This window comes from Aptenodytes patagonicus, chromosome 21 (assembly GCF_965638725.1).
Source record: "Aptenodytes patagonicus chromosome 21, bAptPat1.pri.cur, whole genome shotgun sequence".
NCBI classification, from domain to species: Eukaryota; Metazoa; Chordata; class Aves; order Sphenisciformes; family Spheniscidae; genus Aptenodytes; species Aptenodytes patagonicus.
In genome coordinates this window covers 7,563,692-7,589,363 of record NC_134969.1, presented here as the reverse complement: position 1 = coordinate 7,589,363, position 25,672 = coordinate 7,563,692, and the positions used below count along the sequence as shown (strand labels likewise).

The 25,672-nt window shown below is 49.6% G+C and overlaps 1 protein-coding gene across 6 annotated transcripts in view; it reads right to left on the bottom strand.

The window, feature by feature from the left end:
* SCMH1 (Scm polycomb group protein homolog 1) overlaps positions 1-15,559 on the bottom strand; it is a 74,440-nt gene extending 58,881 nt beyond the window's left edge. For all 6 annotated transcript variants that reach the window (XM_076357193.1, XM_076357196.1, XM_076357195.1 and 3 more), the window contains exon 1: positions 15,472-15,559. The gene's annotated coding sequence lies outside the window, so the exon portion shown is untranslated. The remainder of the gene's footprint in view (positions 1-15,471) is intronic.
* Between the last annotated feature and the right edge of the window lie 10,113 nt (positions 15,560-25,672).

The window sequence follows — 25,672 nt, the reverse complement described above, 5'->3', positions numbered from 1 at the left end:
CTGAATTATTTCCTGGGGTTGTTTGGACTTCCTATTATACGAGGAAGATTATGGTGAACCTTGGGATGGAGGCCAAGTCAGTTCACAGCGCTACCATGTTTGATTGAATGGGTAACTGAAATTTTGTTGACAGTGTGCCAAGCTTCAAACCTCTTTGGACAATGCAGTTGCCAGCAGGCAAGATGTTTTCAGAAAGAAGAGGAAGAAAGCTACCAACAGCGAAGCTGAAAAATGGTTTTATTAGGTCGGATACACACCCCACAGACTAGGATTGTGGAAAAAAAAGAAAACCCTGCATATTGCCAGAGGACTGTGAGAATGACGATTCTTGGAAATCCCATGGGACAGCAACAGGAAAATCCTGATGGTTTCTCATAATGCAAAATGCCTGCAGTCATTGATTTTCTTCCCCACAAAAGCATGGGTCTTGAGCACCACGACCAGTCCAGCTAGTAAAAATCCCTTCCACATAACCTCTGCTTCAGCTGAGCTTTTCTTCATGGGTATCTTTCCATCAAACACTATTAATGTTTCCAATAATAAAGAGCTATCCCTTACAAATTCACTTGGGAAATGTGAAGGCAGCATTATCCGTTCCTGCCCATCAAGGGTGATGAAATGTCAGTGCTGCCTTTCCAGCTTCCCAGCTGGAGGCTCAGACCGTGCCGGGTCCTGTTTCCGCACCATTCTGGAAGCACATACGTGCACCACGGGTTATGCGGGAGCATCCAGTCGCATCCCGACCCAATCAGAAAACCAGGCACAGAAACATGATGAGCAGATGCATATAACCACCTCAGCCTGCTCATTTAACATCTTTTTTTGCCATTTTTAATTTCTATGGTGGAGAAAGAAAGGCACTTTTAGCCTACTTGAGAAATTAGAGGACTGCCAGCATGTGATTTGAAACACCTCTTACCTCTTTTGGTTTTCACACGGGACTTAGATCCTCAGATTTCTGCCTGACCTGCAGACACCATAACTTTTGCTGGTCTAAAATCATGGTTTTCCCCCTCAAAGTGTGCTCTGGTGAGCCAGTTGACTGACCCCCTCTTCTGGGTAGAAGCCAACGACCAGCAGACAGCTCGCAGCACCACTCTGAACACCAACCTCCTCGGAGCCAGCCACAACCAAGAAGGAGTACTAAAACAAAATGACAAGCAAATGCTTACATGGGACCAGAAGGAAACTCTCAAGAGCGAGTAGCTGCAAAGTTTGAAGAGGTGAGTCAGAATTTATCTTGACCAACAGGTCTATTTCCTTCCACTTCCCTGTTATCGTCCTCCTGGACAAGACTGGAGTTCTATTTCTCCTTGTCTCTGCAAAGCCACATTTTGGCAGCTCCAAACAAAGGCTGATGAAGCTACAGCACTTCTGAAAGGCATCTCTCCTCATTAGGTCTTGAGGGTCCTTACGTTCATACCAGGAAATTTTTCAAAGAAACACTGTAACAATGAATGTTGGTATTTCCATCTGGAGTGCTGATCCCCTTGTGTGATCTGAAATACCCGATGGCTGCAAACCATTACTCCTCTTTCTACCAGAAGGATTTTCTGTCATTTCTAACATCTCTCTCTCTCTGGAACTAATTTTATCTTTCTACCATGTAAGAAGTGGACTGATAAACTCCAGACTTCACGACTGGCTCCTCAGAAACACATTCTTGTGAAAGATGTTAAGACACTGAGGTGTCTCGAAGATGTGATCACGAGCAACACACTTCCTTAGCCCCTGAGCCAAGTCTCAGGGGAGAACATATTTTAAAAGAGACAAAAACATGTAAAAAACTTGGACAGACCATGTCTCTACAATGAAAATATCATCTTCATGACTTCCTTTTGAACGCCTTCAGGTTGAAGGGGAGAGGAGATGGGTCAACCTCCTAGCAAATGACAGCTGGATCATCAGACACTGCTGAGTCGAGCTCAAGGGAAAGCCAACGGCTCAGGATGAGGGTGAAATCCAGGGACCACTGGAAGGAATCACTCACCACCGCGAGGGAGGCTGCAGCAGTTACCACCTCTCATGACTGCGGAGGAAATGAAATAAAACCTTGCAGGATTCCAATAAAGCTTTCCTTCTCTCTCAAAAAAAACCCAGCACGGGCCTCGGCTCAAAATAGAAACATCTTGCCGTGTATCACTGTGAGCAAACCTTGCTCTCCACAAAGATTCAAGAGGTTGCAATAAAAACTACATTTGGCATGCTCCAGGAACAGGATACCCAGGCTGAGAGAAACAGAGAGAGGAAAGGGCTTAAAAAAAAAGCCAGGTGAGATAGTCTGGCTTGACTCTGCTAAGAGGAAGCCCCTTAACATGTTGAATTTTCTCAGTACAGACTTTTCTGCTGATGAGCTGGGAGTTAAAGCCAGCCTGCTCCATGTCTGCCATTTCTGTAGCGATGGGAGTGAGCACTCTGGCCCTTCAAATCCTCTTTAGAAAGACAGGGATTGACTGCTGTAAGAAATTCACACACTGTTGAAAAATCCGAACTGCTTTTGTTTTAAGAGTGGTGTTGCTTTGCTTCTTAAAAAAGCCCCACACGAATAGAAAGAAAACAGTGCAAAACCTAAAGCCTCTCCATGCAGGGCAACAGAGAATCATAGAACGGTGTGGACTGGAAGGGACCTTAAAGATCATCTAGTTCCAACCCCCCCTGCCGTGGGGCAGGGATAAACATCAAGCAGAGGATCCTGTGTTGCTCCTCCCCAAGGCAGTACTGCGTTCAAGGCTTGGAGCAAAGACCTGGGCTGCCTTCCATTGCCAGGGAGACAGGGAATGGCCCACAATGAAGACTGGCTGATGTGGCGTAGACTAAAGCTGATCACACAAAACCAATCCCCTGTCATTACAGTTGGGGTTAAGGAAGCTTCATCATGCTCCAGAATTATTTCAGCAGATCCCTTCATTGCTGGTCCTGCTGCTGAACTGACTTTCAGGCTTTGCATCGCTGTTGCTTCCCCTTGGGTGAGCAATGCCCAATGTGTACCACATCCCAATGTGAATGAGGGCACCCAGACCATGGCTCACCATAAACGTTCTGAAGGAGCTTTGGGAAAAGCAGCAGGTCTCTGTTTCTGGATGTTAGGCAGGGACATTTCTGACCCGTACCACCACTGCACCTCCAGTGGAGCTCTCCCAAATGCACTGTAACAGAAACCAACACAGAGGACTGACGTTTTGGGCAGGTGAGGCACCTTTTACATGTAGAAAACCGAGGAACTGATGGGCTTACCAAGTGCTGCATAGGAAGAATGTGCCAAAGCAAGGAATTGAATCTGTGTGCTCTAGGCTGATGTTTCTGCCACTGAACCATCTGCGTTATAACTATTTGGTGTCAGCAGGACTCACACGGTCAAAAGTTAAAGTTTTCTGCCTTCAGAAGAGGAATGACTTGGGCTACAGCAGTGGAAGCTATCTAGAGCGGCATGCCAGTGTACCCAACGCTCAACCCACAGAGGTCACCTTGAAGTAGAGGAGAAAATTTATCACACATGTGGCAGGCACTCTGTAGTCCTGACCCCAGCGTATTCTGACCGTACCCCGACACCCTGACAGCAGGCAGCCAGGCCCCATGCCAGTTTTGCACATACCTGGGTTTCCTTTCAAAGCAATCCCAGGAGCATGGAGAGGTGCAGAGATATGGTGCACCCCAACACGCCTCTGCGCTGGGTCACACATCCCCCATCACCCGGGGACAAGCTGGAGGGCACTACACTGAGAGCAGGGTGCAACACAGAGCACCCTCTCCCATGAGGGTGCACCCAGCCTGCGGAGACTCAACGGGAAGGCCAAACCGATGCAGGCGGTAAAGAAAGTGTTGCAGCAACGTGGCTATTTTAATCTGCACTGAGCCACATGCCAAATCCAAAAGCTATTAATGAAAGCAGATGGCTTACAGAAGACCTTGAAATGGGATTCTGCCCATGACTGTTACAAAGTCACCCCATACAAAAGCACACAATAGGATGCTTCAAAGTCTTTAAATAAGAATTTAAACAGGAGTACATAAAAAAAACCAGTGCATGGTTTCCATATCATCACCAGGCTGTTACAGAGGCACAACCTTCTCTCCCAGTTACACGACAGGCTAACACAGCACCCCTCCCACAGTAAATCATGACTGCTTTTCCAGGCGGCAGTTACACACATGATGTATGTGGCCCCAGAAACGTGCCCCAATGTGTAAGCTCTTCATAGGTCTCTGTTCAACACCCAGTATATGTATTCTACAAAAAACTGTTTAATCAACCTTATACTTATTCTCTACTGGACTGTATCTTATTAAAAACTAAGCTCTTTATGGGATGGGAGATATGGGAAGGAAGTATCAGGTGGATAAATATCTACATGATTTGTAATACTAATTGATGAAATGAATGTACCTTAACTCCAGGAAGACAATATATACCCATGTCCCTAGCAAGGGGAAACAGGAGGTAATCCAGAAAGAAAGGTCTGACTTCCAGTTGTGTCTCTATTGGAAATGTCATGACAGACTCTGCAACGATGCTGCAAGCTGGATGTGAGAATTCCTGAAAGAAGATTTTGTATTAACTATTTCTGGTAATGTAAGTTTTGATAAAGTTTCAGCATAACATCCTCAGGAGACCATAAGCAGGAAAAGGCAGCTTGAGGGGGAGTAAAAAAATCAAAGGGATGGTAATTAGGGGACACAACAGAAATGTAAATGAGGAAAGCCTTGGAAAGAGAGGGGAAGGAGATGACCCAATCCCTTACATTACCCTGTGTCGTGCAAGCACTCCAGCACAAGGAAGGAGGGCGCTCCCCAGGGAGAGACACACAGGGCTAGGTGTTTCCACTGAAACGCAGGAAGGGAGATGAGAGCTCAGGAAGCAAACAAGAGCAAACCAGCCCTGAAGAAAAGGTAAGGGACAAAGTCACCACTCTCTAATGAGCTAAAATACTAGAGACATGGGGGACAATGATGGTTACATACACCTAGAATTGCATTTTCCTGTCTTCTGCTTTCCTTCTACAACTGATCCTAACAATTAAATTGAATGCTTAGCAATAACCCTTGGGAAAATACACAGGATGAAAACTTTCATCCTTAAGCCTCACATGGTATCAAAGCAATCTCTAAGCATGTTACTTAGAGCATGTAAGGTGCTCTCTTCCTTCATCCAGCACAAAGTAATGACCTTCTCTGGAATTAAGTATTTCTTAACTTCCTGGGGTCCAGCACCAACACAGTCACATCCTTACTGGCAAGCAGCACTGGAGGGGCCCGTGACTCAAGTCACACTCAAGGGTGAATTCTTCATAGATCCATATACAAAACCCTGTCCCTGACTCAACATCCATACAGCCAACTTTCCCAAACCTGTCAAATACAACTCCCTCTGCCCTCCTGAACGTGTTTTCTCAGAGAAGACAAGGTAAGATGATCCCTTTAGTATATATATATATCCTTAGAGTGACAAAACTCAGGGTCTCCCCTGCCAAGCAGTACAGACAGATTCAGAGTCAAGCTCTTCCCTCCAACACTCCCAGCAGCTGATTCTTCTTGTGCAAACGGGGGACAGAAGAGAAGTTGTTCCTACTGATCTGCCCCGTCTGCAGAAGAAATGAAAAAAAAATCCAAACCCTCACGGTATGAAGCAGAGCCACACAAACCTGGACTTACCCCTGCTAAAGCTGAAGAGGAGTCGGTCTCTGCTGCTTGGAGGAAATGAAATAAAACGTTGCAGGAGGGAAGGAGTGATGTCCAGGAGGGCAAAGGGAGAGGCTGTGCCATTACTTCTGCTGCCCGGCCTCCTCCAGCCCAGCAGCAGCCTGTCAAGGCAACAGGGCTGCAGGGGAGAAGAGAGCTCACAGAAACTCACTGTACCCCAAGGGGAATGGCGTGCCAGGGCAGGAAGCAAGCATCTTTGTTTTATTTTCTCACTCATGTAGAGAGATATTAATTCATCTGTTTCTTAGGAAAAGGAAAGGAAATTGCAGCAGTGCAACATGTCAAGAGAGACTACAAGAGCCAGGCTCACCGAGGATGGGTATTAATTACTGCTTTCTATTTTTATCCTGTGTATAACTCTGGTCTCGTCCGTGACTTAAGGAGCTAAAATCCCAGGAGTCAAAACTGTAAATCTACTGAAATAGGTGAAACATCCTCTACAGGCTGCAAAGTCTGGGTACAAAAAAATTCTAACAAGTGCTCATCAAAACTTCTGTAAATTTTAATAAGAAAAGAAAGAGCAATCTAGCAGTACACAGAAACGTTATCTCAAGAGAATTACTCCCAGAGAGGAAAAATCACTAGCCAGTTCCTGCAAGAAACCCTGAACAGATTGCTTTTAATTATGTAAAGAAAAAGTTGTTAGGCTGCTTTACATTCCTGAAGGGCCAAGAATTTGGAAAACTAAAAAATGTATTGTGAGGCCCTCCACCGTTGTCTGTACAAGACACTATGAAATCTCTTATTTTGGCAACAACATGTACATACAGTAGACGCCAATATTAAAAAAAAAAACCATGACCACAAGCAACCAGAAGTCCATCCTACAGCTACGAAAGTATGTTCAGTGTCTGCCAAAGAGCTAATGAAAAAAACGCGCTCCTATAGACTGTATCTGCTAGACATTAAACTACCTGCTGGACATTTTGTACAGCTTACAAAGCCATAAAATATCACAGGGCATTTACAGATTTTCCAGCTGACAACAATATGAAATAACTGAACAGACCCAGAACAGACTGAGTCCTCTGGTCAGGCACAGTGGATAACGCTGAATATATACTGCCACATACACAACTAGAAATTGTGCCAGCAATGCACAAGATGAGAGCAAAGCTCATAGTGATGGAAAACGAGCCAAGATAACAAAGCCACCCCTCAGCCTCACTGTAATGCTGGAACAACAGCGAGACTGCCCAGATGTACAGTGCAGGGGCTTGGATAATGCCCAAGTGGACTCAGTTCCTCCTGCCCTGTCTGGGGCACAGGAAATTCACCATCAAGCGAGTCGCTACCTCCTGCCATGCTGGGGGATGTGTGGCATTGTACAGCCACCCAAAAACCTCCATTTTGGGACTGCAGAAATGACAACAAGGACCTTCACCTCTGGAGACATGTGACAAGCCAGGAGGATCGGCCGTCTGCCGCGGTTTACTTCCCTTGTGGTAAGAGTCAAGGGCTCCAGGAGAGCAGCGAGGTGGTGGCCTCGCTGGTTAGAGCGGATACCTGTTGCCATTCAGTCACCAATATCTTCTGGATGATGTCATGCCAACTGTACATAACATGAGGTACAGCAGATATTCTGCTACAGAAAAAAAAAAGCATTTTACTGAGTAATCTGCACACAAGGACAGAAATACTAATAGCACCAAAACCTGAAAGATGTAAACTTCCACCACCTAGGGAACAATGTGGGAACCATGCATTACACTGTTACTGAACTAGTAGGAACTACTAACACAGATGCAAATTAACAACAATCCTAACATTTGGTGGCTGACAGCACATCACTACATTAGCAGAGTCTTCAATTTTCCATCCGCAGCTGATACTCTAATGGAGACCCCCACCTGAAAACATTTTTTAATGATGCTGCACTACCTCAAGAGTTATTTTCTTTAAGAGTCTGACTGACAACTCAGGACGCGAGCTGATGACGAGGGTGTCTCCACGGTCTTTTTGCAGGCAGGCGCAAGCTTGCCAGATACCAGAAACTCTGAGCTGAAACTGTGCAATTGCAATCAGCACACTGCTGCCCAGCCCAAACACAGCATCATGCAGCTACAAGGTTCAGGGCCGCCTCGTGCTGGGCTTGCTACCAGCAAAAAGCAGGGAGTATCACTTTCCACCTGCCAGGCACCTTTCACCAGTCCTGCAGCTCTGGAGAGCTAGCGTATGCACACACAGAAGGGCATTTCTTAGCAGACTGCAGAGACATCCAGCCACCAAGCGTTCAAACAACTGCCTGACAACACGAACGTGCTCTAGGTACACACGATAGTGAAAAGTTTCACCAAGGACTTCTGCAGAAGCAAAATGGAACTAAAATTATGAGATTTAATACATAATGAGACTAAAAACTGCAGTGGCAACGATTTCCAGGAGCTGGGCAGATAGGAGGGCAGTGGCACCATAAAGGTATCATGCACATTTGTTGCTGCAGTCTCTCCTCGCGGGGCTGCAGGAACAGTCGCGTGCTGCCAGTACAAAAACACAATCCAGGAAAACATATGAGCCCCAGAGATAACAATTAGCAGATACTAGTGACTAGAAAATACAGTAAGGAAGCAGAGTAACTGTGTTACAGAACTCTTCATGTAACACAGAGAGCTTCAACATCGTTACTGCTTTACAGCTAGGAGTCCACCCCAGCCCATCTGGGCTTTGCGAGGCAGTAACTCTTGTCCTGGGAAAGAATTTGAGAGTGCCTCATCCCTTTTTTCCCCCTTTCTGAAAAAACAAATCACAGCCTATTTCAACTGTAGATCTCCCTCTGAAATGCATTGTAACAATTTTATCAGTGACTGAAATGAAGAAATGTTATGATAATGCCTTGAAGTTATTAGGAAGACCCATTGTATCATGGAAAGGGATGGGAAATCAGCTGCAGATCGTGAAGTTCCACAGCAAATGCACATTTCATAAAATGTTCAACCACAGGCAAAGGAGACAAAACCCCACCCCATGACAGAAAACAATATTCTGCTCCTTCCTACTCAGCAACAGTTTTATCAGCAGCGTCTCTATATCACGTTTTGAAGTAATGTAAATTTTAATGTCATCTTGTTGATTTTTATAAAAGGTATTACTAACCAAAAACTCTGTAAGATGTTTGAGACGTGCATTTTGCTATAGAAGTATGAGACAACTGGGGAATTCATGATATACAATTTTAATAAAACACACGTCACCTCAAGCACCACATTTTCACTGACATCAAGCACAGATCAAGGACTGTTAGTTATGGACAATACAACATGAGGAGTCGGGACTAGGGCTTCCCGGCTGCCACACACGTGTAATTAAATACACAGCAGTGCACGAGAGCCAGCAGATGCTCTCTGAACACAGAAGGGAAAGGTAGAAAGGAAGATCAAACTCTACACAAATGATTGCTTTTACATTTACAGGATTTTTCTTCTCTTTAGTAGCCTGCCAGAGAGAAGGCGAAATGTCAAAATGATGGGGTTAAAGGACAGCAATACCGGCCTGAAATCAAGCAGAGCTCCTTAATCATCCGAATAGTCAGGCACTGGAGTAGATTGCCGAGGAAAGTCTGAATCACCATCATTGGAAACCTGTAAGAACTGCTGCGACAAACCTCTAGGAAACACTAAGTGTAGGTAATCCTTCAAGGTCACTTCTAGAAACACCAAAACAACCAAGACTTTCTTCATAAGCATGTATCTGATCACACAACCACTGCAGTATTTTGATGGACTGTAGCATCTTTTTTTAAAATTTGCCAGAAAAGACAAAAAAAAAAGCAAACAAACTCAGCGTATAGAGAGCGGCAGCCTCTGGGCTGCGGGAACGTTTGCTTGACTTATTTTTAGCAAGTGGAATTGGTGCAACTTCCTCCTCGGTCCACATCAGACTTCATCAGCTCTTCTGCCTGCTCACTGTGCCTTCACTTAAATAATGCTCCATGTGCGTACAGCAGAAATTTCTCCTACCTTACGCACACCACTTGGGCAGGAAAGGCCACACGGCAAAAGAGGGGAGCGGGGAGGAGAGGGCTTCTTTGCAGCAGCGACAGCAGGGAGGGGAGCGCCTGCTAGGAGATGCCCGGACATGCTGCAGAGCCCACCCAACGCGTTCAAACCGAGCTTGGGGAGCCAACCTCACCCTAACGCGGTCACCTCTGCAGACCAGCTGGTTTCAGGGACACAAAGCAGCACGGTGTGGACAGCGTTTCTTGTTGCTGGGAGCCAGAGCCAAGCCCAGGTTCTTGCCTCGGAGAAGTGCTGCTCGTTCCTGTCCCCCCACGACGTGTGTGCAGCCCAGCCCGGCTTCCTAAGGGCTCTGCTCGCTGGCTGCCGGCCTCACCCACAGGCTGCAGGCAGCAGGGGACACGGGGAGGGCAGGCAGCCTCTGGCAGGTGGCCCAGGGAGGCTCTCCAACCGCCAACAGCCAGGAGGTAGCGGAGAGGGAACACAAGCCACCCCCCCGCTTGCTGGAGACGCAGCTGGACGCGCGTCCCACCGCTTCAAACGCGGGCGGAGAGGGCTCAGTGTAGTGGGAGGAGGCAGGGGCTTACTCGAAACAGGGAAGGGAAAGAGAGGCCCAGGAGCAGGGGATAAGGTGCGGTCGCTGCACAAGGGGAGGTCAGGGCGGACAAAAGCCGGCGCTGCAGCACTGCCTCTTCCAGGCGGGTGGCAGGCAAGGCGATTTCAAACGGCATCCAAAGAGACCGTGGCTCACTCGGTGCAAACCGGCTGTGGGCCGAAGCAACGCTGGGCTTTTCACACTGCACAGCGCTCTGCCAATGCTAAACTGAAAGAAACGGCACAAGTGTCCTCCAGCTCCCCCCCAGACACAAATTCCTTGCTGTAAAGCAACCGCTTTTCCCAGCAGGATGTTTCCCTGGAGCCAAACGTCAGCAGTACCCTGGGGGAGCTCAGAAGGGTGCGCCTACCCCCCCTCGTGCCCAAGCAAACCGCAGCAGATGTAGCTCCAGCAATGTGTGAACGAAACCTGCTCCCTCGCCACAGTATCCAGGACAAGGGACCTGACACAGTGTCTGGCACAACGCTGGAAGGGCCAGGAGAAGGGAAGAATCGTGTTTCTCAATGGGTAAAGACAGAGCTTCACAAATTTCCACTGGCATCTACTCCTACGGTTTCCGTTGTTAAAAACAAAACCGAGCCACGGGAAGTTTTCTGGACTGTTCACACTGTGTCAGTCTGGAAAACATAAGAGCTAATTGAAGTTGGGTAACTCGGAGCACATCGGCTGGGAGCAGGTATCTCCAAAAGGAGGTAGGCTTCTGATTGGTGCTAATACCATTCGATTTACAACACATACAGAAAAACTTCTGAGCAAGAAATGGAGAGGGGTGTATGTATTTCAGAGGCACAAGCTTGTCCCATGGAAAAAAACAGTCCTGTGCTGAACTTTCACATCAGCTCCCTCGTGTTGGTAATGGCCGTATCGACTCATCTCTGCTCTCGCTTCCTTATCTCCAATGACCAGTTACCAACCAGACAGCAGAGTTGCAAGGGTGACTTACCGCTCCTGATAAAGTGAGACCTCAGGAAGACAAGTGCTGGTAGACTCCTCTGCAGCAGCTTAAAACATCACCCCGTCCATCTGGCCTGTTGGACGAGGCTGCCATGCAAGCAGCGGAGGCAGCAGAACGGACGTTCATCTTTTCCTTCAGTTCACAGCCAAATTCTTGAACTTTTGCTCAGGATGAGTCTGCATAAAACTGCGAGACTATGCACAGCAAGAGTGGAGGCACAGACACAAACTCTTCTTAAATCCCTGCTACAGTGGCAGGAATATTTGGTAGGTGTCTAAGTGAACCCTGCAGACTACAATACCATATATCGCGGCATCTAAATTTGCTAGAGGTTGTCTGCCAGAAACCTCTGTAAAAGAGCTAAGTATTATTCTGTTTTTTTAAGGAAATTTAATGCAGATGGAGATCTCTGGGAATTAAAGCTTTCGGCACATCGCTGCCAGGCTGCAGCGATGCCCCCGTACCAAACTGTCCTTCTGCTTGATGAGAGCTCACGATTGAAGCTACCTCTGAAACTTCCTATTAACGGAGACTGCTATGCAGGACAATCAGCAAAGAGCACAGCTTCGCAAACAAGAGGCGGTGGTGATCTCCAGTGCTCAGGTGCCCTCACCAGATACTGGTTTGACAACACCAGCTCAGGCCACCAGACGTGAACGAGTCTTGTTTGCTCCAAGCCCAAGCCCAGTGAGACCTGGCGGTACAGATGGAAGATTTCATGTGCTTCCTGCTACTTTCAGACTTGCATTATCACTTTAAACATTGAGCAACATTTTATAAAAGTTTCCACTGCTAGATATTTAAGCTTGGTAATAAAGCAGTGCTTTACAAATGTTATTTAAAAAAAAAAAAAAAAAAAGCATTTTCCTTTAGGACTAGACCCTGTCATCCTGCAAATAAAGTGGGATGAAACGTTGTTCATGTCATGCAGCTTGGAGTGCACGTGCTGCACCAGGGCGTACCGCTGGGGCAAAGGAGGGGGTCAGAGTTATAGTCCCATTACACTGAGAGTTTAATTGTGGGGATGATTTTTACCTTGACACGTTTCTGAATTATGTGAAATACAAATACATGCAGGAGATTAACCACCTTGCAAAAGAATCTGAGAGCTGGAGCTACTGCTCTGTCCCCAGTGCATCTTGCTTCATTTCTCGTGGACCGCTCCTGGCCATCTTGTTAGGAAACTTTTCAAACATAAATGGATGAGTAAACGACTCAAAATCTGCTTGTCTCATCACAAACTGAATTTCAGTTGCAGCCAAGAAAAAGAAAAGGAAAACAGGCAGGGGGCTAGATGAAAACATTACGGCTTTAAGAGACCCAAACATGCCAAGCTTTAACTTACACCAGCTCCGAGCCCACGGCACTAGCACGCTACTCCAGGTTTTGCAAACAGGAGTTCACCGAGCACGCCAAGTCCTTTGCCACAAACGCACAGTTCAACATACAAGTATGCAAACGTCTGACCTGCATTCTTTTTCGCATAACAGTACTTAGAAATACCAAAAATGGGGTCATTCGGGCCCACTTATTACTACCGCTCCACAGAAGCTCAGCTAACACAGTCCTACCAAGCCCAGTCTGACCAAAGTGTGGATCGACAGCAGAGTCCAGAGAGGGGCAGAGATCAGCTGTGCAGACAAGCCCATGCGAAAAGAGCAGAGATACGGAGCTTGTTCAGCTTAGGAAGAGAAAACAAAGTCTTCAAATACTTCAGATTTAGCTGCAAAGATGGAGGGAGTAGCATGTTCTCCATGTGCCCTGGAGATCAGAGAAGAAGGAACAGGCTTAAAGCGCAAGGCAAAGATTTAGATTAAACACCACAAAAATCTCTCTAATGGCGAGGAGGCCCAGGCGTCGGTGTACATCATCTGCACAGGATGTGAAATTGCCAGCAGGAAGAGCCTTCAAAGAAGAAACATTACTCAGGAAGGGTTTAGATGTGTACCTGACCTTACCCCGGGGTTGGGAAACAATGACGACATCTCTGGAGGTCCTCTCTAGACACGCTGTGTCTGAGGCTATGAAACAAAGTTTCAGAGATTCCTTTAAATTAGATATACAGCAAGGACACAACCCCCAGACCACTCACATCTTAGTCTGAAACACAGCTACTTGACGAATAACACCATCATTTTATACCCTAACAGCATCTTTCATTTAAAGACACCAAACTGTGCTGCAAAATTCATCAAGTTTCCAGTGAGTTTAACTCAAGAGTTAAACATCATTAAAATTTTAGACACAGGAAAACAAGGGGGCACAGGCTCACAACTTGCAGGGGATGCCACTCGCACTCCTGTTCTAAACTCTGCATTTGCTTTCTTTTAATTAGCTAATCACTTGATTTATTTAATACCAAATGTTTGACTAAAAAGCAGATTATCAAGATGTAGATTTATCATTTCCTAAGATGTAAATACTGAAACAGGAGGACCGCGAGTCAGCGTATCTCTCTCAAATAAAACGCACTTTAACCTTTAATAAAATACTTTAAATAGCACAGAAATACCTGCATTTCCCTCTTGCCCACTGTAAAGGACTCCCCTATTTCTGTCTGCATTTTCATACCATCTACTGGGCAGATCCTGAACTACCCAACTGCACAGCACAAGCCCTGCAAGGCTGCAGCCCACAGCAGTTTGTCCCAAGCTGAGCCCCCCACGAGCCGAGTTTTATTCCCCACAGTAGTGCCAAGCCACAAACCACCATCCCATACTCCAAATATTTCCAGCAAGAGCATGGGGACGCCACAGCCCCGCCAGCAGAATTGTGAGGGTAAGAGAAGAGGAAGGCAGAGAGGCGGCTGTCCCTCCGCCAGCATCCTCGGTACGACCCGCCGCACGCCACCGCTCAGGCAACTGAACCGAGGTGGGAGAATATTTTTCCCCAATATTACTGGCTGCCGAAAAGGAGCTACCACATGGCTGTTCTCAGCCACTCACTGCACGCTGTTTACTATAAACAACAACAGTAAACAGAAACAGAGCCAAAAATCAAAGCTGGGTACCCCGGAGCTGGGTCTCCACATCCTGACTTTACCCATGGAAATAATTAGTTTAGTATTCAGTTGCTGAACATAAAACATCCAAGGCCAAAGGGAGTCAAGTTGCTCAGTGCATCTGAAACTTAGGCTGCCTGTTTAGATTCGCTACCTCTACCTTTAGTCGTCAAGACTCCAAACTGCTGCCACGGTTTTACACAGGAGCTTCAAAGAGCCTGCGGGTTAAACCTGAACGACGCGCGGCAGGAGCCAGCCTGACACTGTATTTATTTTTAAACATCTTACTGTGCACGAAAAGCTCAAATCTTGCCTCATTCCCAGCTCTATTCAAGCGTTCGACTCAGGGGGGCTGTGCAGGAGGCGCAGACGTTTCCCCAGGGACGGTGGTTATGGGATTTCTCCGTCCGGTCCCTGGGATCACCCCTGACACCTCCAGTGGCGTGGAGCTGGTGGCAGGTCCTGCTCAGAGCATCGTTGTCCATCTCCACAACACACCGTGGTTACAGGAGGGTTTCACTGACGTCCTAAAGGGCTTCATGGGGAGGGAAGGGCACAAACCTTCCCCGGGCACAACCTGCAGGCAGGGGCCACCTCCTGCAAATCCTCCGGCAGCTCGGTCTTGCATCCCTTTTCATGCAAGGAGTGTCCGGCAGAAAATAAACAGCGCCGGGGAGGAGGGCAGGCTCAGGCGGTCCGCAAAAACCGCTCCGAGGCCTTTGGCGAACACCATAACCGTGGCCCGGCGCTGCTGGAGGAGCTGCTGCGCCCCGTCCCCCCGCGCTGGCAGGGCCGTCCCGCTCGAGCCCTGCCCGGGGACACCTGGAAGAACAACAAAGCGCCTCGGAGGCGCTTTACCGGCAGCTACAACCCGGCCGGGAAGAGGCAGGCGGCCCAGGGGCAGGCGTAGGGAGGCCGGCGCAGACCCCCACCCCGGGCCTCTGCCCCGCTGCCGGCGGGAGTCGCGTCGCCGCCGGAGAGGCCCCTGGGGGGGGGCCGGGCCGGGCCGGGCCCTGACGGGCACCAACAGGTGTCGGCGGTGACACGCCGCCTCCGGCCCGCAGCCACCGCGGCCCGGCCCCGCGGGTGAGGCGGCGGCCGGGCCGCGCTGACAGGCGGGATCCGCGCCGGGCCGGGCCGGGCCTGCCGCGCCGCCGCCGCGGGGCCTACGCGTCCGACCCCCGCCCGCCCTCCGGCAGCGCCTCGCCGTGCCGGGCCAGGCCGTAGCGCACCGTGCCGCCCCCCTCACCTGCGCGGCCGCCGAGCGCTGGGGCTGCTCAGTCCCTCGCCGCCGCCATGTTTCCGATGCGCAGTGAAGGCGGGGAGCGGGGGAGGGAGCGCGGACAGACCCGGCCCGGCCCGGCCCGGCCCCGCGCCGCCCCCTGCCGCCCGGGACGGCGCCGCTACGCGACGCTCGGGGGGAGTTCGTGAGGGCCGAGCCGGGCCGAGCCGAGCGGCGCTCGGCTCGGCCCGGCTCGGCCCTCACGAACTCCCCCCGAGCGTCGCTGGGCACCGCGGGCGGCCCCACGCCGTGTCCACTCGGGACCCTCTGGGCGTGGGACAGATCCCCACCGTGATCTCCAGCCTGGGGAGGAACCCCCCGTGCCCACCCGGGACCCCGCGGGCACGGGGCAGACCCCCACCGTGAGCCCCAACCTGGGGACAGGCTCCCCCGTGCCCTCCCAGGACGCACTGGGTATGGGCAGACCCCCACTGTGATCCCCACGCCTGGGGACAGACTCCCCCGTGGCCACTCAGGACACACTGGGTACAAGGCAGACCCCACTGTGATCCCCACGCCTGGGGACGGATCCCCCAGTGCCCACCCGGGACCCTCTGGGCACAGGGCAGACGCTGACTGTGATCCCCAGCCTGGGGTTGGACCCTCAGTGCCCACCAGGGACCCCCTGGGTACCAGAGACTGATGTCCATCCATGTCTGGGTCCCCACTGCGGACAGCCCCATGCCTGCCCCAGGCCCCACTGGAGACGCCCTGGACTGGGGTGGACCCCATACAGCACAGCCAGCCCCTGGGTACAGACAACCCCCAGATACTCCCTTTCCTCCCACCCCAAGCAGGACCTCGCCCTGCATGCAGCCCTGCAACACCCTTCCAGCTAGAGATACCACAGATGTACCCCAGTGCCCCCAAATCCCCCCCAGACAGGGTAAGACCCCTTTGACTCCCAGCAAAAAGGATACCTCATGCCACCGTTGTATCTCATTACCTTCACGGTACCATCCCCATCTTGCATCCAGAGAGACCCCTGTGCAAGCCAACCCCACAGAGCACCCATGAATCTTGGTGACCTCTCCTGACCAGAGTCAGACCTCCCTATGGACCTCCTCTGTCCTGTAGAGCCACCAGAGCCTACACACAGTACCCCAAAAACATCCCCTAGCATCCCTTAGCTAGGGAACCCCCTATGTGACACACGGCTACTGCAAGGGCCACCTTTGCCCCCACGACCCCCCATCAGTGTTGTCCTCCCCACATCCCTTTGAGCCCCTTGCACCAACACACCCGCAGCCGCCTCCACCAACACATCTACCGGTAGCAGAGCCCACCCCAAGCCCTCCACCCTCCACCTAGTGTAGCCACCTCCCACCCTTGCTAGGAAGCACAACCCCTGCACCTCTGGTGCAGTCAGAAGCCAGCAGGACACGGTGTTCCCGGAGCCAGGTTCCCAGCTGAGGATGCCATTTCCCATTTGCTCTACTCAAATATTCTGTCTGCTGGATTTGCTGTGCTGAAGACCCTACTTCCACTGCAAGGTATCGCAACTAAAGAAGAAAGCCATTCATCTTAAATAGCAACCAGGTCATGCTGCAGCTGGATACAGAGCATGAGATAATGTCCTCTCTCTGATTGCTGGATTGCCTGGTAAAAAAAAAAGATAATGTATTGGGTTCTGGAGATCCAGTTCTCATCTAACCCTAACCCTAAGTCAGTTCTCATCTTCAGAGCTGCTCATGTGAATGGTTAGTGGATCTAAAGGACCCCTTCTGGCTAACTTCTCATGACCCAAATATTTCTCCGAGACAATGGAGACATCACTTTGGAGTGACTCACAGACATATGTGACAAGAGTCCTCAGGGACAAAGCACCTGAACACTTTCCAAAGTGCATGTAGTGACATGGCCAACATCTGAGTATCTCCCTGAATGCTTTCCTGTTCTGGGGGATTACATGGAAACTTGTGCATTTAGGTCAAAACTGAAGCAAAAGATCAGAAGGAAGCATCCCTGGTGCAGATGGGGCTTGGTTGCGTTTGGAAAGGTTGTGCCTGAGAAAGCTCTGCCACATGCAGAGCTTCCTACTCGTGGCTTTGTTATATGTGATGGAGGGAAGGTAAAGCCATGATTCATCCATTTTCTGCCCGCTGCCAAATCCATGCTACCTCCTGGTCCTGGCCAGGAACCCGCGCTGATGCTGAGCAGAGAGGCACACGGTGAGCAAGGGCTCTGGTATGGTGCAACGAGAAAGGGGACCTTCCCACCACTGCCCATGGGGCAACCTTGCAGGAAGGTCTGAAACAACCTCAACCTGTTCCTGTGCTCTTCCCTTTTCCTTCGGGGAAGTTAGTGCCATCTCCTGTGTTGGGATGAAGGCTGCAGGAGGATTCCCAAGGAACAGAAATGGATGGCTGGCCTCCATCTACTGAAGGCAAGAGACAACACAATGTAGGTGTTAACACTGCCCTGGTTCAGATGCTGGACTCAGTCCAGCCTATGCAAGGCTTAAGATCCTGCCCAAGGCCAAATGCCTAGCCAGTAGCTAACTCTTGGGGTCCAGCAACTAGTCCACAGCTTTTTGACTCCCTTCTCAGGAAAAAGAAGGGATCAGTACTCTCAGAGCAAAATACAACCTGTATTTGCCTGTCTCTCCCCACAAAATAAAGACATACACTTCATCAAATGGGGTAGGATTTCTAAGGTCTGGGGAGAAAACTCTTTGAGATGGAGCTGTTCCAGAACTGCTGTTTGGAGGTTTCTCGTGTCCTTTTCTGAACAGCAGTACTGACCACTGCTGAAGACGAGCAGTGGCCTGGAAAACCTCTTGTTCCTAAAATATTCGCACTGAGGGGATGGACAGTTGGAAATGCTGGTGGGGGCTTTTGTTTTAATCAATATGTGGAGTACTCAGTTATGATGGTAGGACACAGAGGTATGTCCGCTGCCATATCAGGGCTTCATGGTGCTGCCTATCAACACAGCATCTGAGCACTTTCCCTGTAAATTCAGAAATATTATCAACGCTCCTTGTGGGTTTCATCAGCTCTGGTATTTCCTCATTTCCACAATAAACAGGATTTCATGAATGAATAAATGCGCAAGAGCTAAGAGCTGCAAGATGGAGACAGGAGAGAAATTTCACCATTGACTTTAATTTGGAGTTAGCAGAAGCTGAGTTCGGAAGGATTTACATATGACATCCATATGAGCACCACAGGAATTCAGTTTGATTAATATTACAATGGAAACGAGCCGCAGAAATGGTTTGCCGTTTATTATGAAGTGTTGCCAAAAAAGCTCAAGCACATTTGCAGTCTGTTTTGGGCCAGCTCTTGGTGAGTGCCAGCACGATAAACGACTGGGAGCTAAGGACTACAAAAGGGCACCGATACCCTGATGCATGTGGTGTCGGACACACCAGAGCAGGACCTTCGGAAGGAGAGGATGTGGGTGAATACAAGGCAATGTGACTGGGAAGAAAACCTCCTGCTGTCTGTACTTCTCCCCTCCCTCTTCCTCCCTGGTTAATGCCTCTCAGCAATCCGGGACCAAACTTCCTCCAAGGCTGGTTCCCACTATTTGCAATGTTCCCGTTACACCATCGACTTTGTTTTCTGCCAGAAATCGATCCTGAACCTGGCATGGATGTTATAAATGTGGACCATATTCTGCTAGAAGAAAAACCGAACATCCCATGGTCCATGACCTTCTTATCCTGAATCTGATATTTAATAAAAAGGTGAGTAATAGGGCACAGGAATGGATGCAGAGGAGGATGATCTAAAGGAACATGTGCACACAGTAACCCTGGCTCTCTCATCGATATGTTTTTTGACCTGACACCTCCCTTGTAGAGGGGAGGTGGAAATCTCCTCCCCATGCCTTGAAAAGGCAGGAGGAACGGTTATTTACAGAGTTTGAAGCCCTGATGAACAGCAGATCACCTTGCAGGACCTCCCGTACATTCACTTTCCCAAAGCAGTCTCATATTGAGACCAGCTGTTGAATTTACCTGGGGAATGTCTTCCCAAAAGGGTCCATTTTTGTTCTGAGGACTTCATGGGCTGGAAAATCACCTTTGTGAGTACAAGTAAGCTCTTTTGGCAGTGGGAAATTGTCTGGCTTCATGTCCCGAATGTTTGAAGGCAGCTCTGCCTTTCCCTGCCAGATTGCAGAGTGATCCTCTACAAGAAGGATGCACGCTGCAAACCCATGCAACCCCCCCTCCCCTTTCAATCTCCTTGTGAGGCAAAAGAACAAATTTTCTCATTATAACACATTTCTCTTTCTCCCATTTTTGATTGCTCTTTTCCTTACTATTTCTACTTTTTCCACATCCTTCAAAAACTGTAGACACCAATCCTGGGTGCAAAGTGCCAAGGTCCATGTCACCGTGCCATGTCCAGGGCTCACCCCCCAGCCTGTTCATCATTCCCGCTCCTCTCCAGTATATGCACCCAAATTTAAGCAAAAACCCCTCTGTTAAAGAGTCACTCCTGCAGTTCAGGTCTGCTTCACACACCCCTAAGTTCTTCCCAGAGTCGCTGCTTTCTTGAGCACAGTTGCCCATCCCATCCACCCCGTCTTTGCTGCTTGGCACCCCACTGAGCTTGGGTACATATATATCATCTATCTGTTATTCTGATATCAAACTAGCCAGCCCATAATTATCTGATTCCATGCTCTCACGATAGCTCAATAGCAGCACCCTTCCTGTCTCAGCAGTTGTCTGGTATTTCAAAAGCCTGCTATATATCTCCGTCAACTCTTTAAGGATGCTTCTGTTTGGGTTATCCAAGCCTAGGTGTAAAAGATAAGCTTATTTTGAGTGTATGTTGTTTTAATTTCTTGGCTGATAGCAGTCTTGCAAGTGCCTCATCAGCCTTATATTTTACAAGAGAAATGATCCAGTCTCTCTGCAAAAGCAGAACTTAGAAAATTGTCGAACACCTGAATTGTTACCGCTGTTAATAAGTTCCCTATGTCTATTAATAGACTCGTATGGGTTTGAATTTCCTTTGTTCCTAGCTTATTCTAAACATTTCCTACTGTTGCTCTTTAACGCCGCCAGCCATGAATACTTCCCCTAATAGCTTGTTTCTTCTATTCGTACCCTTCACAAATTACTGCACGTCTTAATCCAAGCCGACCTCTCATCCTCCCGTAGGGATTCGCGACTCAAGAGTCCTCTTTGATCCACCTATCGGAAAGAAACGCCGTTCCCCGGGACATAACAAGCTGCTGCGGATGGGTCATTAGCGCTGCCACTGCTGGCTCGCAGGCTCCCAGCCAGGCAGCCTGGGGTGAGTCAATCATGCTGTCTGCAGGGAAGGGGCAGGGGGTGAGCTGCCTTGTGCCGCCTGGGAGTGAGCAGCAGGGACATGAAAGAGCTGGGGCTCGGTCGCTTGCTGCTCAGTGGCCTGTGTCCCCGCTTTCACTCGTGCCAAGAGAGCGGAGGGATCCTTCCCGATGCTCGCAGATGTGGCTGGATGTGGGAGAATATTAATCACGTCTGTAGGTCCCGTTCTCCGGTGCCTGGCATGCAGGGGTAACACTAAGCAGGTCAGAGCGGGACAAAAATTTTCATCAGTTTTCTCTTGCAAAAAAAAAGAAAACCAAAAAGACCTTTTTCCTCCCGTCTGAACTTTGAAACAGATTGTTTGAGGTATTTAGTTTAGTAGGGAAAGTTCTTGTGTTCAATCCTCCTGTTGCACTTTATCCCTTCTTTCCTTTTTGCCATTTTTCCCAACACAGCACTTGCTTTGCTTTTCAAATTATTGTAAAAAATTTCAAGCAGAAGATTTTTCTTTTTGGAATCATAATAAACTATTGGAATGAGGAAACAGGTCGGGTTATTGATTCAATTTGGTTCATCTTTTCTTAAACCGCCCGTTGCATTTCTGGGATGGCTTAGATTCAGGGTCATCTTGGACTCATTGAACTTGGATCGATATAAAACGTTATTATTTATATGTCTTGATATTTGTTTGCCCTTACTGCTTTTGACACATACATATCAATTTGAGATCATAATTTTTTTTTTTCCCCCCTGCTTTTCCAGTGAAACAGGTCAGGATTCCAGCTATTGCTCTCCTCCCAATGTTGTGACCATTCTGAGTATCTGAAAAAACAGTTTCTCCAGGAAGTTCCCATCTCCATTCAATTTTTCTGACCAAATTTTTCCTCCCCAAAAATCCGGCCAGTAGCTTGCAGCTCTTTGAAAGCAACAGACTCATAGACTGCTGGCTGGGATCACCTTCCCAGTGAGCATGGCACCTTTCTAGTCCCTTCAGAATAAGAATATCCCTTTAGAATACAAAAAAATATTAGTTAAATTTTATGCTAGTTTAAAGAATACATAATCAACAAACCAGAGTCCACAGTGCAACCACTGTGGTGTTTGGGTACATATATATCATCTATCTGTTATTCTGATATCAAACTAGCCAGCCCATAATTATCTTTTTGGGAATTATTCTTGGCCACAATTATTCTTTTTGGGAAGATTTCTTTGTGAATCTGGTGTGAGTTCATCCAAGTACTGCTCCAGCTCGGCTGGTTGTCCTTGGAAATCTGTCTTTTTGCACCGAGGAAGGCGCAAGCTCAATGACATTGAATATTTTCAAGTTGACACTCTGGAAAGCCTAAACCCGGAACTCCCAGGGGAATTAGCTGGGAAGCTGTCTGAGTCGTGAATGGTGAGATTTAGCAAGTCGTGAAAACTTGGAAAATCCCAAGGGACTGGGGGATTACAAAATTGTCATGACAGTTTGAGAAAGGAAGCCACGAACCCAGATCAAATGGTGGGAAGGATAATTGAGTTTCTACAGCTAAGTGTTGGCTAAACAATGTAATTAATGGCTTTTGGCATGGAAAGTAGGTCTTGCTGGACAAACTCATGCTCTTTGTTGTGAGATATTGGGGCTGGTGAAAACATCCACGCTGGACCAGGCCATGTCTGAGCAGTTTTAAGCAGGCACCTTGGCAGCACCACGTTGTAGGCAGACTGAATACAAGTCAGTGTGGAAATGGTACCACCAAGGAAATCATTAAATGCTCAAAACTAGCAATGTAAATGAGGGTTAACAGGCCGCATCAGTTGTCTCTGGCTTCATGACAGAGCTCCCTACTAACACCAGCACCTTGAGATGAAGGAGAGATGCTGTTCCTATTGGGACTAGAGATTAAAAACATGGAGCTATGGAGTCATTTTATTAAAGATGTAGATGACAATCATAAAATCTATGGTAATATGTGCAGATGACAAAAAGACTGAGCAGGACAGGTTACTGCTGCAAAACTATCAGGATCATTAAATAGTCCCAATCCAGCCGCTGTGTTTGAAGAGCCATCCACAAAACCGCACCTGAGAGCCAGGAAAACACGTTCCCCAGGACGAGAGACTGTCTCACAAAGCATCATCCAGGGCAGCTTCAGAGTAATTTTGTGCATCCGCCTGACGTTGGGTGTATAAAAGGGGAACAGCAAGAAGTCAGGAGTGACCTAGATCCTTCACATGGCATTGGAAAAGCTATTACAGGAACACCGTGGCAGCTCTGCTGTCAGCCTCTGACGAAGCCTGTAGGAGCACAAAAGAGGGTTGGAAGAAAAGCTACAAAAGTATTCTGAGGGCTGGAAAACATCCTTCTGACTTGAGGTCAAGGAGCTCTTCATGCGCGGCACAGAAAGATGGAAGATCTTCGCCAGGGCGTGCCCCTCTCGCAGGGCAGCAGCTGGATGGTGCAATGAGATGGAGAGGCTGGAAATGGAAACAGGGGTGATGCAGAGCGGGAAGGGCTGCCAGTGCCTGGGGTGGCCTGACCAGGGCCAGGGAAACCAGGCGTCTCCCTGTGGGCAGTGCTTTGAGTCACATTTTTTATTATATTTAAATATCACGCTCTGAGCTTCTCTTTTTGTCTGCAGAAAGACTTCTTGTGCCTTTCAGGGTTTTCCTTTCCCCAAATTATTGCGGGCCCGTCCCACCTGGTGATGGAGTGCGGTGGACCCTGCTTTCACCTACGACGGAGACTCTCCGCTGGCCCTGGCTGGTGTCTTTGAATCAAGCACAAACGCCAGGAGGAATCTGCTCCTCAGGCTGGCAGAGGCCTGAGGGGCTTCCATCTCACTTGAAGCACGTGGTTTGCCATGTTGACTTGGGGGTGGGATCATCATGGCAGATCCCACCCGATCCAGTGGCCCTGCTGGTCCCTTTCTGTTGGCAGCTGGGTCTTACAGGATTGAAATATTTAGCCTCACTACAGTCTTTGGGCTCAATAGAGAGTATTTGGGTGACACTATGACCTATGACAGATAAAAGTTGCAATAAGTGGTCTCTAATGGTTACTTTTGGCTCTAATTTTTGCAGCCCCTCTGTGGGTAGAAATAGCTGCTCAGCCCATTCATCTCTTCCAAATTAAAATTATTTTCTGTTTGCATGTGAAGAGCCGCTCCCATGCTGACAGATCTCAGCCGCTTTCGCTCACCCCATGCCCGGCTGCTGCAGTGCCATGGCCCAGTGGGGGTAAATCCTGTAATTAGTGATGGTGGGAAAACAGGGGCCAGCCTTCGGCCCTTCCCGTGGGGCTGACAGCGCTCTGAATTCCCCTGCTTCGGGGAAGCCCTCGCTGCAAGCTCCTTGCTCTGGCAGCATCAACCGTGGTGCCGCACAGCTGCCCATCGTGCTGCCGCAGGCGATGCTCCCCGCTGAGCTCACCCTCTCACTGGATCAATAGTTGGCAACCATTTCTAGCCTGCATTTGCCTTTTCCTCATCACCACTTGCAGCAGATCCTTGAATGCGTGCTCTGCTCAAAGCTGGTTGGAAAAATCATTCTGGCGAATTAATTTGTGCGAGTTGTTCATTCTGATTATTGACGGGCGGCTGGGCTCTGCGGGGATGCAGCTCCCAGCGCAGGCGGGAGCCGGGGGCCGTGGGGAGCTCCTGGGGTTGGGCTTGTAAGAGCATTTTCCAGGGCATCACTTTGTTTTCCTACAGATATGTCACTTGCTTATTTATTGCTCATCTATTAAGAATACAGAGATTGCGTTAAAGAAAGGGGGAGGTGTTCCTGTGCAATCCTGCTGGTAAATGGCTTACAGAGATACTTTAGGACATGAACTTGGAAATCAGGCTGTTCAGTATGGAAATGGCGCTGTCTTTGCTTTCAAAAGTACTTTTCCTAGGTAATGTCTTAGCTCTCCTTGGGATGTTGCTTTCAACCCCTGCCAGCATGCTTAGGAGATGTGCATGAGATTTTTTTCTTTGTTTTCCAGGGTTTATGCAGGATTTGCATCTGCCCAAACTACGCACCCGACGATCCCAGCCTGCCCACCAAGGGCTGCGCTGTGCGTGGATCTCAAACAGGTGGTTGTTTCCTATCACCTACACCCCGGCTTCAGGGTTTTGGTCTCCTGTGCTTATCCTCAGCTCAAGGACCGCCGGGGTCTGCGCCGGGGTCTTGGGGCAGAGCGCAGCCATTGCAACGGCTCGAAATGGGGCGAAACCCCGCGGCTGGGGGGGGGCTGAGGGCAGCGGAGGGGCAGAAGCGAGCCCGAGCCGGGCGGCGAGGCGCGGGAAGGGAGAGGCGAGACCCCCTCCTGCACCGCCGGCCGCAGCGGGACCCTGCCCGCTGCCCCCCCCGGACACCCCGCGGCCGCAGCGCCCCGCGGCGCCGGGCACGGACGGCAGGGGGCGCCGCTGCGCCGGGCCCTGCCTGCACCTGCCCTGCCTGCACCTGCCCTGCCTGCAGCGCCGGGCCCTGCCTGCACCTGCCCTGCCTGCAGCATTGGGCCCTGCCTGCAGCACCGGGCCCTGAATGCAGTCCTGAGTGCTGCCTGCAGTGCTGGGCAGTGCCTGCTGAACTGATAACTGCCTGCACCTGCCCTGCCTGCAGCACCGGGCCCTGAATGCAGTCCTGAGCGCTGCCTGCAGTGCTGGGCAGTGCCTGCTGAACTGATAACTGCCTGCACCTGCCCTGCCTGCAGCATTGGGCCCTGCCTGCAGTCCTGGGCGCTGCCTGCACCTGCCCTGCCTGCAGTCCCGGGACCTGCCTGCACCTGACCTGCCTGCACCTGACCTGCCTGCAGCGCCAGGCCCTGCCTGCACCTGCCCTGCCTGCAGTCCCGGGCACTGCCTGCACCTGCCCTGCCTGCAGCACTGGGCCCTGCCTGCACCTGCCCTGCCTGCACCTGCCCTGCCTGCAGCACCGGGCCCT